The 17943-nt window shown below is 38.2% G+C and overlaps 1 protein-coding gene across 41 annotated transcripts in view; it reads left to right on the top strand.

Moving 5' to 3' along the window:
- Positions 1–17943, top strand: part of DYM (dymeclin) — a 411306-nt gene that overhangs the window by 40784 nt on the left and 352579 nt on the right. The window lies entirely within an intron of this gene.

Genomic DNA, 17943 nt, shown 5'->3' with positions numbered 1-17943 from the left:
ATTATTTAATAGTTTTTATTTTTTCACCCTGTTAAAATTAGTTGTGCAGCAAAGATCTGAAACAAAATGAAGAATAATTAAAGACTAAAGGTTAATAATATACACTGTTTTTTTCCTAAATATTTTAAACTACTCATATGACTGATTTTATACATGTTTCTAAACTACATAATAGCAACAAAAATGAAAAACAGACCTGTGCTTATTATTTTTTGGTTCATAGGCATCTGAGGCTATGGTGTGTGTGAACATAATCGTGTGTCATGCTTATCATTGAGAACTGCTGGACCAGATGACTTATCTCTGAGTATCAAACTGTTATTCATTTATTTGTTTCTCAGGCTATAATAGTTAGCTGGATATATGATGTCTCTTGTCCTTAAAGGCTTATAATCTTTTTTTTTTTTTTTTTTTCAGACAGAGTTTCACTCTTGTTGCCCAGGCTGGAGTGCAATGGCGTGATCTCGGCTCACCACAACCTCTGCCTCCCGGGATTAAGTGATTCTCCTGCCTCAGCCTCCCGAGTAGCTGGGATTACAGGCATGTGCTACCATGCCCGGTTAATTTTGTATTTTTGGTAGAGATGGGGTTTCTCCATGTTGGTCAGGCTGGTCTTGAACTCTCGACCTCAGGTGATTCGCTTGCCTCGGCCTCCCAAAGTGCTGAGATTACACGCCCAGCCAGAGCTTATAATCTTATCTGTAAATCAGCAAACAAGTATGGTGAAATATGATAAAGGGTGTTATAGAAGAATTGCATTTTATGCATATGCAAACAAATATGCACATATATCCCTTCTCTTTTTTTGATAAATAATAGCATGTATATTATATGCACTTTTTCACTTTGTGCTTTTTTTCATCAGTTATATCTTGAAGAGCCTTCTATATATTAACTTCCTCACTCTTTTTAATGGGGGGCATATATACCAAAATTAATTGGATTTACCATTTCGGTTTTACCATTTGGATTGCTTCCAGTGTTTTGTTATTACATATAATGTAGCAGTGAATAGCCTTATACAAGCTGGGAACGGTGGTTCATCCCTGTATTCCCAGCATTTTGAGAGGCTGAGGCAGGAGGATCTTTTGAGACTAAGAGTTTGAGACCAGCCTGGGCAACATGGCGAGACCCCCATCTCTACAAAAAATAAAAAAATTAGCTGAGCTCGGTGGCTTATGCTTGTAGTCCCAACTACTTGGGAGGCTGAGTCAGGAGGATTCCTTGAGCCCAGGAGTTCAAGGTTGTAGTGACTATGGTCAGGCCAATGCTCTCGCCAGCCTGGGCAACAGAACAAGACCCTGTCTCAAACAACACCACCACCAACACCACCACTACCACCTTATACATATGGGTAGAAGTGACTTCTTGTACTATAAAGGAAACGTGGCCAGATGACTTCTAGTAATGCTTCCAGTTTGTGTTGAGAGGAATGGGAATCAAGTGTAATAGGTTGGGAATGTAGAAATTGCTTCCCAACATAGTTCATGATGCTTCAGGGTAAATTGATAAGGCTGCTTGGGTCTAGAGTGGTCTGGGGCTCTGAAGGGTGTAGGGGCTCTAACTATGGAAGGCTGAACTGGGAAATAAAAATATGTCCACCTGTTACCTATTTTTTGCACACTTGTTAGAAAGCTGAGGATTAGAAGTAGGGTCCCTTGTAGGCTCTTGTTGAGTGGATTTGGAGAAAACATTGTTTCAGAGACATTCTTTTTTTAAGTAGGGTGAGTAGGTGGAAAGTGCAGGAAGAAAAACTAGGGCAGGAAAACAAAATCTGAGACATCTGCAGCAATATACCTGTGATGTGCTGAAGGTCTGAATTTCTATTACTGTGTAGGAAATGGAAAGTCCTACATCTCAGTAAGTGTGTTTAACCAGCTAACAGCAGTATAGAGAATAATATCTTTAAAAAGTTCTTTTGTTTTAAATTAATACCTGATTTGAGTGTTAATACTTAATGAGCTTAGAGTTCCAGATTTGAGAGCAGCTCTGAGCAGTATAGCAGCAGCCTGAATACTCTTCTCCAGAGGAATTGTTTAGCTAAAAGGTGCAGTGACTTTGGGTGAAGTGTGAAGAATGGAGACCATGTAGCATGGCAGGGGGAACATGGATTTTGGAGCCAAACTGACCTTGCCTGAGCTCCACAACTGACTAGTTTGTGAATTCAGGAAAGCTGCTTAATCTCACTGAACCTGTTGCTGCTTTTGTAAAATGGAAATAATAACCCCAACCATGTAGATTCATAGGGATGATGAAACACTATCATGCATGTAAAGTGTCTGACTTTGCTCTTCTTTCAAGGAGTAATTACCTATTAGTTTACAAAGACCTAGGACTCTGTCTTGAGAGTTAGTCTAAAATATTTGAGGAATGAAAATAAGCAGCAGAAATTTAACCAATTTTCTGATGACCGCTTTATCTTGATGATTGAAAGTCCTGTGCCTCTTTTGAACTAATTGTTCTGCTGTTTTAAAAATTAAGCCAGACAGTGATTATAGTAATAGTCATCTTTGTGTATAAGCAATCTACCTTTTTTTTTTTTTTTTTTTTTTGAGTCAGAGTTTCGCTCTTGTTGCCCAGGCTGGAGTACAGTGGCACGACCTTGGCTCACTGCAGCCTCTGCCTCCCAGGTTCAAGTGATTCTCCTGCCTCACCCTCCCAAGTAGCTGGGATTACAGGCACATGCCACCATGCCTGGCTAGTTTTATATTTTTAGTAGAGAGAGGGTTTCACCATGTTGGTCAGGCTGGTCTCGAACTCCTGGCCTCAAGCAATCCACCCACATCAGCCTCCAAAAGTGCTGGGATTACAGGCATGAGCCACCATGCCCAGCCACACCCTACTTTTTATAAAGGCTACTTTTCAGAAAACTTTACTGTGTTACAGAAATTGTATTATGTGTACTGAGCACTAGATGGTGCTCATATAAGGCAAAAAGGGCAGCTCTTGGCACAGTCACTTAAAACTAATTTTTCTAAGTACCAAAGTAATGCATGTTCATTTTTAATACTTTAAATACAGAAAAGCACCAGGAAGGCAAAAAAAAAAAGATAAAAATAATAACAACCAAGAGTAACTTGTTAACATTATGGTGTATATTGTTTTAATTCTCTCTCATTTTTAAAATGTTTTTAAATTTTTTTTTTTATTGAGAGACCCAGTCTCACTCTGTCTCCCAGACTGTAGTGCAGTGGTGTAATCTCAGCTTACTGCAACCTCCACCTCCTGGGTTCAAGCAATTCTTCTGCCTCAGGCTCCTGAGTAGCTGGGACTACAGGTGTGTGCCACGCTCGGCTAATTTTTGTATTTTTGGTAGGGACAGGGTTTTGCCATGTTGGCCTGGCTGGTCTCAAACTCCTGACCTCAGGTTGAAGCAGGAGACTCGCTTGAGCCCTGGAAACAGAGGTTTCAGTGAGCTGAGGTCATGCCACTGTACTCCAGCCTGGGAGACAGAAAGAAACTCCACATCAAAAAAAAAAAAAGTATTTTTTTGATTAATATACCTAAAAAAATAGTTATGGAATGTCTTCTAGTTGCTAGGGACTGTTTTTAAGGACTAAAAACATGAGTGACAAAGTCCCTGCTCTCATGCAGTTTATATGTTACTAGAGGAGATGAGCAATAAACAAATGAACAAATAAATATGTTAGGTCATTTCTGGAAGTGTCAAGTGTAAGGAAGAAAAGCGAAGCGGAGTGAGGTGATGGAGAGCAATAGCTTTAGGAGATTTCTTTAGCCAGAGAGTCTCTGGGAAAGCAGCATTTGAGCAGAGACATTATGATGCCAGGGAGTGAGCCATGCATGTTTTGTGGAGAGTATTCCAGGTAGAGGGGCAGCGAGTGTAAAGAGGCTGAAGTGGGAGTAAGTTCTGCTTGTTAGAAGAGCAGCAAAAGGCCTGTGTAGCAGAACAGCCAACACGAAACAAATAACATAAGGACTTGGCTGTGTGAAAGATCTTATAAGTTGTATGGTATTCCAGAGATGAGCCTGTTTCAATATCACTATTTGGGAATTGAGTCTAGTCTGCTATAATTTACTAACTATCCTATAATATGGAAAGATTTTATTCATGTTTTTTTTATTGTGGTAAAATAAACATAAAATTTACCTTTTCAACCATTTTTTAAATTATTGTTTTTTCGTCTGGTCCTCTTGACTCTTGTAACCTTTTCAACCATTTTTAATTGTACAGTTTAAAGTACATTCACAGGGTTGTGCAACCATCCCCACCATCCCTTTCCAGAATGTTTTCATCACCTCAGATAGAAATGCTATACCTATTAAACAATAACTTCCCATCCTCTCCCTCCAGTTTCTGGTCACCTCTATTTTTACTTTCTGTCTCTATGAATTTGACTACTCTGGGTATGTCATATAAGTGGAATCATACAATATTTGTCTTTTTGTGACTGGCTTATTTCATGTAGCATAATGCTTTCTTTCTTTCTTTCTTTCTTTCTTTTTTGAGACAGAGTCTCTCTCTGTCGTCCAGGCTGGAGTGCAGTGGCGTGATTTCGGCTCAATGTAACCTCCGCCTCCTGGGTTCAAGTTGTCCTCCCGCCTCAGCCTCCCAAGTAGTTGGGATTACAAGTGTGCACCACCATGCCCGCTAATTTTTGTATTTTTTAGTGGAGACGGGGTTTCACCATGTTGGCCAGGCTAGTCTTGAACTCCTGACCTCAAGTGATCTGCCTGCCTTGGCCTCCCAAAGTGCTGGGATTATAGGCTTGAGCCACTGTGCCTGGCCTAGTATAATGCCTTCAAAGTTCATAATCCATGATGTAATTTCCTCCCTTAAGTCTGACTAATTACCCATTGTAGTTATATACCACATCATATAATGTTTTCTAAACTTCAGTTTGCTGTACTCTTATCCTTTTAAAGGGCTTCCGTTTCTCTTTAGCATTGTTAGTTTCCACTTGTCACTTTGACTTTTCTTTCAGGGATTTTTCTTACATGATAAAAAATTTAATTCTACTGAGATAAATGATAAAATAGAATGATAAAATGATAAAAGATAATGATAATATAATTCTGCTAAAAGGATTCGCTAACATAAGCATCATTGTTACTTTACCAGTTATTTATTGAGCTCACTGTTTGTCAGATGCTGGACCCATTGCTGTAGACACCTCCATTTTTTTAGTTCTGTTATTGTTATTCAAGTCTATTATTCCCATGTATGAGAGAACTGAGGCCTAGGAAGGTTGTCTAAAGCCACACAGTGAGTAGCGAGTAAGGACCAGATTTAATTTAAACCAGGTTTATTTGTCTAAGTCCAGAGAGGAATTCCGTTGACCATCATGCCACACTGTCTCCTTGGGAAGCACAGGCTAATCTGAGACCCAGTTTCACATAAGTACTAAAGAGCTGCAGCATTAAATCGTATGGTAATCTTTGAGAGTGGAACCACCAGATTATATGTTCACATTTTCAAGCATTTTTCAAAGCTGCAGATCATAATCAGAGGAATCTTGAGTGCCATCATTTACAGTGATCACACAAGCTGATGGGTAATCTGTTTAGTATTTTCACCTTGCCTTGAGTAGAGTGTATCTTCTCTCTTTTTAAGCAGAGCTGCCTGAATGATCCTTTGTCAAAGTTTCTTAGTCTGTTTCCTCAGTTGACACACAGGAAGAGAGACTTTCGTTTAATTAGGTCACGTTTTTAACTGACAGAAGCAAGTGATTGTAAAATTACTTTCTTCTTTGAATCTTTGATGCCTGTCTCTGTTTCTATATTTTTAGGCTCTTTGGCACACTTTATGTTCAATTTTATTAGAACTTTTCAAGTTGAAAAATCTGCTCTGCTGTAGAGGTGGGCCTGGGATCGCTGCTAAACCATCTTCTAAATTCTGTTTTAACTTTTTCTTTGTAGGTTTGCTTGGTTGGTGACCAAAATAATGTACTAGGCTGTTTTACTCAGGGAATAAATAATTTGAGACTTTTCTTGGCATCTTATTATATTTTTCAAATTGAGGGACCACAAGAAGTTCAGTTTTTACATCTTGAGTCAAAACCTTTATTTCCCATTCTTTCATTTATACCTTTCTATGCAAAAATCATTTTAGAAGATGCTTAAGTTTTCCCAGGATTAATCAGTCCCTTAAGCTAAAAGCTTAAATGGGGGAAATATATCCTTTAAATCATTAAAGTAAAGGGACATGTAAGTTTTACTGCAGGTGCACCCTTGATTCCTCTTCTTTCTCACTGTGTTGGTTGGAATTTTGTTTTGTTTTTTTTTTTTAAGTCAATTTTTTTCTCTTTCTTGGGAAAATAAACACCGTATTATCTAGCATAGTAGTTGCTGACATTTTGACATTTTAATAGTTATATTTCCTTTCATTTTGGCAGTTGAATGACAGCATATACGATTGTCTGTGAATCACATGAATGTAAACACCTTTTTGGTTCTGCATGGGTGCGTTAAAAATTGCTATAATTTATATGCAGTTTTTGTCCTTTGACTTTTTCCTATTAATAGGTCCTCTTAAAACATTAACCTTCCCACAGTTTAACCACTGAATTGGCTGATTCTTGTTAGTTTTGTGAATGATTTCTGTAATTCTCTTTGCTAAGGTAAGGGGGAAAATGTCTTCAGAAGTGCTTCTGTCCTTTCCTAAATGGTTACTTGTTGATTTTTTCAGGTTATATCTTTGACTAACATTATATATTTATCAGAATTTGTATGTTGTTGGCTGAAAATGACATCATTAATAAAAAATGTCAGTTTTGAAAGAATTTTATGGCGGAACTTTCAGCTGAAGGGACTAAGGATTTTCAATGTTTATGTTATGAAACTTACAGTTTGATTGTTCAGCAAACCTGTGTTCAGAGGTCTGTTATGACTTCTCCCCCAACAATTTTTTTGCCTATCTGCTTTTCTTAAAAATATTTGAGCTATTAATTTCTCACTTTTCATTATTGAGATTCATACATGAGAACAGTGTGCCTAAAAGTAAAATAAAACCAGTCTAAATTACAGAAAACTGTGAAGTAGGGAATACTTAATTTAAAATTTTAGCTTCCTGACCACACTATAGTTTATGATTTTATAGCAGTTACAAGAAAGTCGTCTATCATCTTACCATTTTCCTTATTAGATTTAAAATTTTGTTTTCTTCCAATTCTTTATAATTCACATAATTTTTGCATGATTGGAATTATAATGTAGATGTACTTTTTATAATAATTTATGTGTGACACAACTTCTTTTAGGAATATATAGAAATTCCAACTAGTTGCTGGAGTGTTTCTAGGTTGATATTATGTGGGTTTGCCTTAAGAGTATCTCATTTAATATTATTCATATTGAAAGAGTATTAATCTGGAAGTTAAATATGTTTATTCTTATACCGTGACATTGGACAAGTTACTCTGCTTCTCTATTTCTGTCACTTGTAAAGTGAGGATACTCCCATTTCCTCGGTCAACTTCTCAGGGTTTTTAAAAGAAATCAAATGAAATAATAAAGGTGAAAGAACTTTGAATAGTGTATATAGGCCTGTACAAAATGCAAGTTATTTCAGCAAATTTATTTGCATATGGACAATAATATGCTAACATCTTTAAACACATTTCTTTTGTAGAAGGTTAAATAATACTTTTTCTAAACCCCCTTCTCCCTTGTCAAAATGATTTCTTTAAAGTACAACACAAAAGTCAGTTTCAACTCAATTTGTTTAATTTTAATTTTAATTTTAATTTTTTTGAGACAGGGTTTTGCTGTATTGGCCAGGCTGGAGGGCAGCTCATTGCAGCCTCCACCTCCAGGGCTCAAGGAGCAGCTGGGACTACAGGCACCCTACCATGCCCAGCTAATTTTTTTTTTTTGGTAGAGAAAAGGTCTCACTATGTTGTCCAGGCTTCAACTCAATTTTAGACAAACAGCCCCCAATCCTGAATTAGTAAATCTCAGATCAGTGAAGTCTGCTAAATATATATAATAAGACTTTTTTTTTTTTTGAGGTTGTGGTGTTATTATACAACCAATTGGTAAGCTTTTCTTCTAAGAGTATATATTATTAAACTTCTTATTTTTTTTTAACCTTAATCCCTGAGGACCAACACCATGGCCTGGCAGTGTCCATTGGTACCTCTTATAATACTTAAAAATCCAGTGACCAGGTACTGTGGCTTATGCCTGTAATCCCAGTACTTTGGGGGTCAAGGCAGGAGGATTGTTTGAGGCCAGGAGTTCTAGACTAGCCTGGGCAACATAATGAGACTCCATTGCTACAAAAAAAAATTTGCTGGGCATGGTGGCACACACCTGTAGTCTTGGCTACTCGGGAGGCTGAGGTGGGAGGATTGCTTGAGCCCAGGAGTTCTAAGCGGCAGTGAGCTGGGATCATGACGCTGTAATCCAGCCTTGGGAATGCATCGAGACCCTGTCTCTAAAACACACACACACAAAATCCAAAGTGTTCAGATGAAGAAGAAAGAGACAGATGAGTTAGTAGAAAAGCAGATTGAGATGACAAAGGAAAAAAGTGTTGGATGATAGAAACCACTAAAGAGGCACAAATCATTTCTTTAGGTACTACGTATAGGCTCCACGACCTAAGTCACAGAACATCAGCTGAGTTAGCTTAAGTGTGCTGCTTCTGTTGACCCCAGTTGTGAGTATTTCACTTGCAAACTGTAGCCTGCCTGACCTGCTACACCAATTGACCAACATATTGTAAATACCTCTTGCATATTTTCATATGTGACAATTATCAGGACTAGGTATTTAGTTTATTAGATGGTCCATGTTATATATTTATTTTTATTGTGGAAACTTGAATTCTTGAACTACAGGCTTCATATGAAAGAGGCTTTTTTTCCCTACCAACAAATATTTTTTCCTTATTAATTTGCCAGGATGGGAAAACTAATTGACATCCAACAGTGGTACTCTGTTGATGAATGAAGGGATACATGCTTTAACACCAAGCTCTGCTCTTTTTATTCCATCATTCATGAGCTGTGGTGGGGTCTCCCCTGAGTTGTGGTGGAGAGCAGATCTACCATCAAGGCCACGGTTGTTTCTCTTCCATCACCTCCTGAATTGTGGCTGATGACATTTGGAAGCATTTTCTGCTTAAGCAGCAATATAGTCAATCATGTGTCTTTATAATGAACAAATATAATCCAGAATTTTTTATTTAATATTTGCTAAGTTTTTTTCTTTTTTTTCTTTTTTTTTTTTTGAGACAGAGTCTCACTCTGTCACCCAGACTAGAGTGCAGTGGCGCAATCTTGGCTCACTGCAACCTCCACCTCCCAGGTTCAAGCGATTCTCCTGCCTCAGCCTCCTGAGTAGCTAGGACTACAAGTGTGAGCCACCATGCTCGGCTAATTTTTGTATTTTTAGTAGAGACGGGGTTTCGCCATGTTGGCAGGCTGGTCCTGAACTCCTGACCTCAGGTGATCCACCTGCCTCGGCCTCCCAGGGTGCTGGGATTGCAAGTGTGAACCACCGTGCCCGGCCCACATTTACTGAGTTTTTACTTTTTCTGTCACAACTGAATATTTCTGTATTTTGTTGACTAGACCATTCTTGAAGTTTAGGCCAGAGCCGTTTGTTATGCCAGAGGATTCTCACATGAGTTTAAGTCCATAGAGTTTATAAACTCTGTACAATATTTATGTGCCCCGTCCCTCTTGTTATTTAATACAACAATTGATTGCCTGGGACAGCTAAAGAATTTAGGTCATGTTGAATAGGGTTCCTTCTAAATTTACATGGCACGGTAATAATTTGCTACTTAGACATCATACCCTTTATGGGTTCCTCTGTAGGCCATTTTAGAGGGAAAACAATCCATATTTGTAATAAAGCTTTATGCTTGCTTACTGTCATCACATACTTATTTGAGTTTAAAGATAACTGGATTTGGTGTCAAAAGATCTTGATTTGCAACTTTGCAAATCTAGCAATGTGTGGAAGATTATAAGCCACAATTATGCACTACTGGTGGGTAATCTTTCTGGAATATAATTTGCGACATTCATCAGAACAGAAGTGTTCATTGACCTAGCAATTGCACTTCCAGATTTATGTTAAGGACATAATTGGACAAGTTCAGAAATATATGTGGAGAGACATGTGTAAAGACATTCATAGCAATGTTTATGGTAGAAAATTGCTAACAACTTAAATGTCCACCAGTAAGATCGGCTACATAAATAAAAATGGTGCATCTGCACACTGGAACAACATATAGCTGTTAAAAACAATCCTATGTTTTTAGATATGGAAAAGGACCTACAGCATATTAAGTAGTTAAAGCCAGTTATAAAACCATGTGTATAACATAATATTGTTCATGCAAAATTATATATATATTTTAAAATGTATATGATATATTCATTTAAATTTTTAATATGTTTGTATAGCTTTTTATGGTTCAGTTTTTTTTTTTTTTGAGATGAGGTCTTGCTATGTTGCCCAGGCTGTTCTTAAATTCCTGGAATCAGGCAGTCCTCCCCCCTCAGCCTCTTGAGTAGCTGGCACTACAGGCATGTGCCACTGCACCTGGCTGGTTCAGTTTTTAAAACTTACTTGGAAATAATTTAGATGGATTAGAGGTTGCAAAAATGTACAGGGTGGTTCTTTAGCTCCCATAGTTTCTTGTAACTGTAACATCTTGTATAACTACAGTACAGTATCAAAAATAGGAAACTGACATTGGTACAATCCCCAGAGCTTATTGAGATTTCAGCTGTCAGTGATACGGTTTGGATATTTTGTCCCCTCCAAATCTCATGTTGAAATGTGACCTCCAACGTTGGAGGTAGGGCCTGGTGAGAAGTGTTTGGGTCATGGTGGCAGATCCCTCATGAATGGCTAGCGCCATCCCCCGATGATGAGTGAATTCTTGCTCAGTTTGTTCACACAAGATCTAGTTGTTTAAAAGAGTGTGGCATCTCTTTCCTTTCTCTCTCTTGCTTCTTCTCTTGCCTTGTAACATGCTGGCTCCTCCTTCACCTTCTGCAATGATTGTAAGCTTCCTGAGGCCTTACCAGAAGCTGAGCAGATGCTAACACCATGCTTCTTATACAGCTTGAAGAACCATGAACAAATTAAACCTCTTTTCTTTATAAATTACTCAGGCTCAGGTATTCCTTTATAGCCATGCAAAATGGACTAACACAGTTATTTATCCGTGCATTCATTTGTGTGTTTATGTATAGCTCTATACCGTTTTATCATGTGAGTAGATTTATGTAACCAACCATGATCAAGATACAGTGCTTACCCTTTATAGCCACACCCATCCTCTCCTCCCCATCCCCATCCCTAATTCCTGGCAGCCACTAATTAGTTTTCTATTTCTGTAGTTTTATTTCAGCAATATTATGTAAATGGAATTTTACATTACGTAACATTTTGAGAAGGGCTCTTTTCTTTCACTCAGCATAGTGTCTTGAAATCCATTGAAGTTGTTATGGGTCTCACTTGTTCATTCCTTTTTAATTGCTAAGTAGTGTTCTGTGTTGTAGATGTGCCATAGTTTGTTTAGACAGTCACTCACTGAGGGACATTTGGATCATTACCACTTTTTGGCTGTAATGAATAAAGCTGCTATGAAATTCATGTACAAGTTTTTGAGTGAACATAAGTTTTCATTTCTTTGAGATAAATGTTCAAGAGTGCAATTGCTGTGTTGTATAGTTAGTGCATATTTAGCCTTATAGGAAATTGCCAAATGGCTTTCCAGAGTGGTTTTATCACTTTACTTTCCCACCAGCAATGTATGAGAGAGCCGGTTTATCTGCCTCCTCGCTGGCATTTGATGTTGTCACTATTTTTTATTTTTGCAATTTTGATAGGTGTTTAGTGTTGCCTCCTGGTGATTTTGGGATGGTTCATTTTTACAATAATAAAAAGTAATAGCCACTTTCTTTTTTCTTTTCTTTTCTTTTTTGAGACAGAGTCTCACTCTATCACTCAGGCTAGAGTGCAGTGGCATGATCTCGGCTCTCTGCAACCTCTGTCTCCCAGGTTCAAGTGATTCTTGTGCCTCAACCTCCTGAGTAGCTGGGATTACAGGTGTGAGCCACCAGACCTGGCTAATTTTTGTATTTTTAGTAGAGACGGGGTTTCACCACTTTGGGGCCAGACTGGTCTCAAAATCCTGACCTCAGGTGATCTGCCTGTCTCAGCCTCCCAAAGTGTTGGGATTACAGGCGTGAGCCACCATGCACATCCAAAGTAATAGCCATTTTCTTTTAAAAAATAAAAATAATGGTCATCCTAGCCTGAGCAATCAGGCAAGAGAAAGAAATAAAAGGTACTCAAATAGGAAAAGAAGAAGTCAAACCATCTCTTTTTGCTGACAATATGCTCCTAGAAAATCCTAAAAACTCCTCCAGAAGACTCCTAGAGCAGATAAATGACTTCAGAAGGATACAAAATCAATGTACAAAAATCAGTAGCATTTCTATACATTGATAATATTCAAGCTGACAGCCAAATCAAAATGCAAACCCATTAACAACAGCCTCACAAAAAAGAAAATACCTAGGAATACATCTGCCCGAGGAGGTGGAAGATCTCTATAAGGAGAACAATAAAACACTGCTGAAAGAAATCATAGACAATACAAACAAATGGAAAAACATTCCATATTCATGGATGGGAAGAATTGACATTGTTAAAATGGCCATACTGTCCGAAGCGATCTACAGATACAATACTATTCTTATGAAACTACCATGTCATTTTTCACAGAATTAGAAAAAACTGTTCAAAAATATGGAACCAAAAAAAGAGCTTGAATAGCCAAAACAATCCTAAGCAAAAAGAACAAAGCTGGAGGCATCACATTATCTGACCTCTAAGTATACTATAAGGCTACAGTAACAAAACCAGCATGATATTGGCACAAAAACAGACCAGTGGAACAGAATAGAGAACCCAGAAATAAAGCCATATACCTACAGCTATCTGATCTTTGTCAAAGCGGACAAAAATCATAAGGAAAAGACTTCCTATTCAATAAATGGTTCTGGAATAGCTGACCATATGCAGAATAATGAAACTGGACCACTACCTTTCACCATATAAAAAGTTTAACTGAAGATGGATTAAAGATTTAAATGCAAGAACACAGAGTGTAGGAATCCTACAAGAAAACCTAGGAAACACCATTCTGGACATCGGCCGTGGGAAGGAATTTGTGACTAAGTTCTGAAAAACAATTGTAACGAAAACAAAAATTGACCAGTGGAATCTATTTAAACTAACGAGCATCTGCACAGCAAAATAAAAAATCAACAGAGTAAACAGACAACGTACAGAATGGGAGAAAATATTTGCAAACTACATTCAGCAAACATCTAATATCCAGAATCTATAAGGAATTCAAACAGTTCAACAAGCAAAAACCAAATAACCCCATTAAAAAATGGGGAAAAGGCATGAATGGACAATTTTCTTTTCCTTCTTTTTCTTTCTTTTTTTTTTTATTTGAGATGGAGTCTCACTCTGTCACCCAGGCTGGAGTGCAATGGCGCAACCTTGGCGCACTGCAACCTCCGCCTCCCAGGTTCAAGCAGTTCTCCTGCTTCAGCCTCCCGAGTAGCTGGGATTACAGGTGCCCACCACCATGCCTGGCTAATTTTTGTATTTTTAGTAGAAGTTTCACCACATTGGTCAGGCTGGTCTCGAATTCCTGACCTCGTGATTCACCTGCCTTGGCCTCCCAAAATGCTGGGATTACAGGCGTGAGCCACCATGCCCAGCCGTGAATGGACAGTTTTCAAAGGGAGACGTATAAGAAGCCAACAAACATGAAAAAGTGCTCCACATCATTAATCATTAGAGAAATGCAAATCAAAACCGCAGTGATTTGCCATCTCACACCAGTCAGAATGGTGTTATTAAAAGGTCAAAAAATAACAGATGCTGGTGAGGCCGCAGAGAAAAGGGAGTGCTTATACATCGTTGGTGGGAATGTAAATTAGTTCAGCCACCATAGAAAGCAGTCTGGAGATTTCTCAAAGAACTTAAAACAGGATTACCATTTCACCCAGCAATCCTATTACTGGGTATATATTCAAAAGAAAATAAATAATTCTACCAAAAAGACACATGCACTTGTATATTTGTCACAGCAGTATTTGCAATAGCAAAGACATCACATCAACCTAGGTGCTCATCAACAGTGGATTGGAGGCTGGGCATGGTGGCTTACACCTTTAATCCTAGCACTTTGGGAGGCCTAGGCGGGAGGATCACTTGAGGTCAGGAGTTCGAGACCAGCCTGGCCAACATGGTGAAACCCCATTTCTACTAGAAGTACAAAAATTAGCCAGGTGTGGTGGCATACACCTGTAATCCCAGCTACTCAGGAGGCTGAGGCAGGAGAATTGCTTGAATCCGGGAGGCGGAGGTTGCAGTGAGCCGAGATTGTGCCATTGCACTCCAGCCTGGGTGACAGAAAGAGACTCCATCTCAAAACAAACAAACAAACAAAAAAACCAGAAAAAACAGTAAATTGGATAAATAAAATGTGCTATATATATGCCATAGACTATTATGCAGCCATAAAAGGAATGAATTCATATCCTTTGCAAGCAACATGGATGCAGCTAGAGGCCGTTATCCTAAGGAAATTAACATAGGAACAGAAAACCAAATACTGCATGTTCTTACATACAGGTGGAAACTAAACATTGATTACTTATGTATATAAAGGAGAACAATAGACACTGGGTACTACTATGGGGGGAAGAAGGAGGGGGACAAGGGTTAAAAAACTGTTGGGTACTTTGCTCATTACCTGAGTGATGGAATCATTCATATCCCAAATCTCAGCATCATGCAATATACCCATGTAACAAACCTGCACATGTACACTCTGAATCCAAAATAAAAGTTGAAATTTAAAAAAAATAAAAAAACCTAGACTTAAAAAAGTCTTTGTTCTGCCACTTAGTATTTTCTTTATCAGTGTGAATATCTCATCTATAATAGAAATACTACCTGCTATTCCTTTTTCACAAGGTGGCTGTATCAGATGAAATCATATATTCAAAACCACCTTGTAAACTATAAAACGTCATACAAATGTAAGTTGCTTAATACTGAGAGATGTCCTAGGTGTGAACAAGGATGTTGATTTTCTTTGTCATCTACTAGGTTTATACTTCTATTGTAATGAAACATTAATGTAAATAAAATCAAAGCAGATCACCTACAGTTGTTTAATAGAGCTGCTTTGGTACTATTTCAAAACGTATAACCACTTCAAAATTACTAAATGATGTTTTATACTCCCCTCCTGCTCAGTGCAGGGGAAGATAAGGGAAGGCTGATAAATTAGTAATTTAAGTGTCTATTAAGGGATAAATAAATAAATAAATATTTGACAGTTCAATACTTATGGGTTTTCTTGTTGTTTTTGGGGAGTTAGGGAACTCATATTTATTGAGCTGTGTGCTGGGCACTTTCCACACATTGCCATATCATCTTCATAGCTGTCCTATGAGTTGGTGGCATTTTTACCTCCATTTTACAGATGAGAACTGCGATTCTCAAATTAAGTAATTTGGCTAGGTCATACCAGTAGTTAATGAAGAAGTTGGAAGTTAAATATGCAGCTTCAAAAATCGATCGCTTTCCATTATACCAGGGGCATATCTGCTTTTCAGTAACAAGCACAAGATTGGAAATCTATGTGAGTAGTGTGCAGGAGTTTTGCTAATTGATGGCAGTGGTTAAACTGAGAGGTAGAGTACACTTGGTGTATATGTTTTAAACATGATCCGCCTATGAATCCAGTGGGTGCAGAGACGTTCCATATTCTTGCTGTTGGAAATCCTTCCTAGTATTTTAATTTGGTCTATAATTTTAGTGGAATTAAACAAGAATTTTTAAAGATTATGTACCTGATTGTGTTGTGATTTAGTAACAGTGGTTCATCAAAATCTGCTAGCCAGACACTTGGCAGCAGTGGTTAATTATATAGGGATTGTTGTGAGCACATGGTTAGAGTTTATCATATACTCTAGTGGAGACCTGATTATTGCTGTCGTTCTCATTATCTTTTTCTTCCCCCCTAAAAATCTCAGGATGGTTGTAGCCAGGGTCAGATATTTAACCATTATATACCCTGACCATCTTGCTGCTGCTCTAAGAGTTTTGTTAATGTTTGTGTTTTATTTTGTGCTTAATGACTCCCCATTAGATGTAGGATGGAATCCAAACTCCTTAGCATGACATAAGGATACTCCATTCTTTTGCTCTGATTTACCTTACCAGTCTTCTCTGCAACCTACACTTCATGTAGAGGGTGTGAGGTTGAGGTTGATGACAGTTGTCTCCCTAGGGAGATTCTCTTCATGAAATCCAAGGAAGCAAACAGAATATGGCCCAGAAGTGGCAATGGTAATGTTTAAGAGCTTCCTCTATAGTTGTGAACATTTTCTTTTTTCTTTTTTTCTTTTTTTTTTTTTTTGAGACGGAGTTTCGCTCTTGTTGCCCAGGCTGGAGTGCAGTGGTGTCATCTCGGCTCACTGCAACCTCCACCTTCCGGGTTCAAGTGATTCTCCTGCCTCAGTCTCCCAAGTAGCTGGGATTACAGGTGCACATCACCACACTCAGCTAATTTTTGTATTTTTAGTAGAGATGGGGTTTTGCCACGTTGGCCAGGCTGGTCTTGAACTCCTGATCTCAGGTGATCCACCCGCTTCAGCCTCCCAGAGTGCTGGTATTACAGGCATGAGCCACAGCACCCAGCCTAGTTGTGAAAATTTTCATAACCACTTCCTTACTGAATTATCTTCCGGGTAGCCCAATGAAGTTTCTTAACCGTGTTTCAGATTTTGTGTGTGTGTGCGTGTGAGAGAGAGAGAGAGAGAGAAAGGTTGATTGATTGATTCTTGGGCATAGTTCTCCAATCCCTTAGTAATTGTTCATTGTGATGTCACCAGCAAAACTGACACAAAGAAATGACAGATGTTTGAGATGAGGATGCCCCAATTACCCTGATTTGATCTTTCACAGTGTGTACATGTATCAAAATACCACATGTATTCCACAAATATTTACAATTATTATGTATCAGTAAAAAACAAAATAAAACTGAGATTCCAGTTTTGTGACTCCCATCTGTTTATGTTGCTGCCAAAGTGATAGTGTGGCCATCCTCTGAGAAGAAGGCTTCTAATATATGGATTGCCTCAGGGAGAGTCACACCTGGTCATTGGATCAGTATGGTTGTTGAGAGTTTAGTTTGTTTAGCTACTTTGACTAAGAGATTACTAGTTTTAAGTATTTATCCCTAATTTCCCACTATTGACAGTTTTCAAATTGACCTGGAGGTATGGAATTTATGTATGCATTAAACTTGAAGTATACTGTGTGATACTTATTTAGTCTGAATTAGTATGAATATTTGACACTGCCTTTTTGCCCCCTTTTATGTGTTTTTACTGCCCAAATCTGCCTTCAGAAACAACATTTGGTTTCTAATTGTAATATTCTTGGAAACACTGGCATATTTTTACAGTACCATTTTACTTTTATTTACTGCAAATGATGGTTTGTTAGTTGCCTGCTGCCAGCACATCTGAGCTCATTTGTTTAACTAAAACAGCATTGTGCATAGATGCCTGTAACAGGCAGCAACAGTTACCAACCACCCCAGTTCCTTACTACCTCATTATAGCTCTAAATCAAGCAAATGGGAAAGCAGATTATTCTTAAAATGTTCCAAGAAGTTTAGAAAATTGAGGGATGGAAGGATGAAAGGAAAGGAATTCTAATGTAACAATTGGTGTGTTGCTTTTGGCAGGGGTGTGCCTGGCTGATTTCTTCTGTAGAAATAAGTAACACTTCAGAGTGCAGAAATTGCAGGCATCCTGCAACAAACAGAGCTCTATGACTCCTTTAGTTAATAAATAATTACCAAGTGGTTTTTTTCTGGCTGAGCCACTGTATCAGACACAG

This window comes from Pan paniscus, chromosome 17 (assembly GCF_029289425.2).
Source record: "Pan paniscus chromosome 17, NHGRI_mPanPan1-v2.0_pri, whole genome shotgun sequence".
NCBI classification, from domain to species: domain Eukaryota; kingdom Metazoa; phylum Chordata; class Mammalia; order Primates; family Hominidae; genus Pan; species Pan paniscus.
The sequence above is the reverse complement of the archived record's forward strand: the minus strand, read 5'-3'. Positions and strand labels throughout refer to the sequence as shown.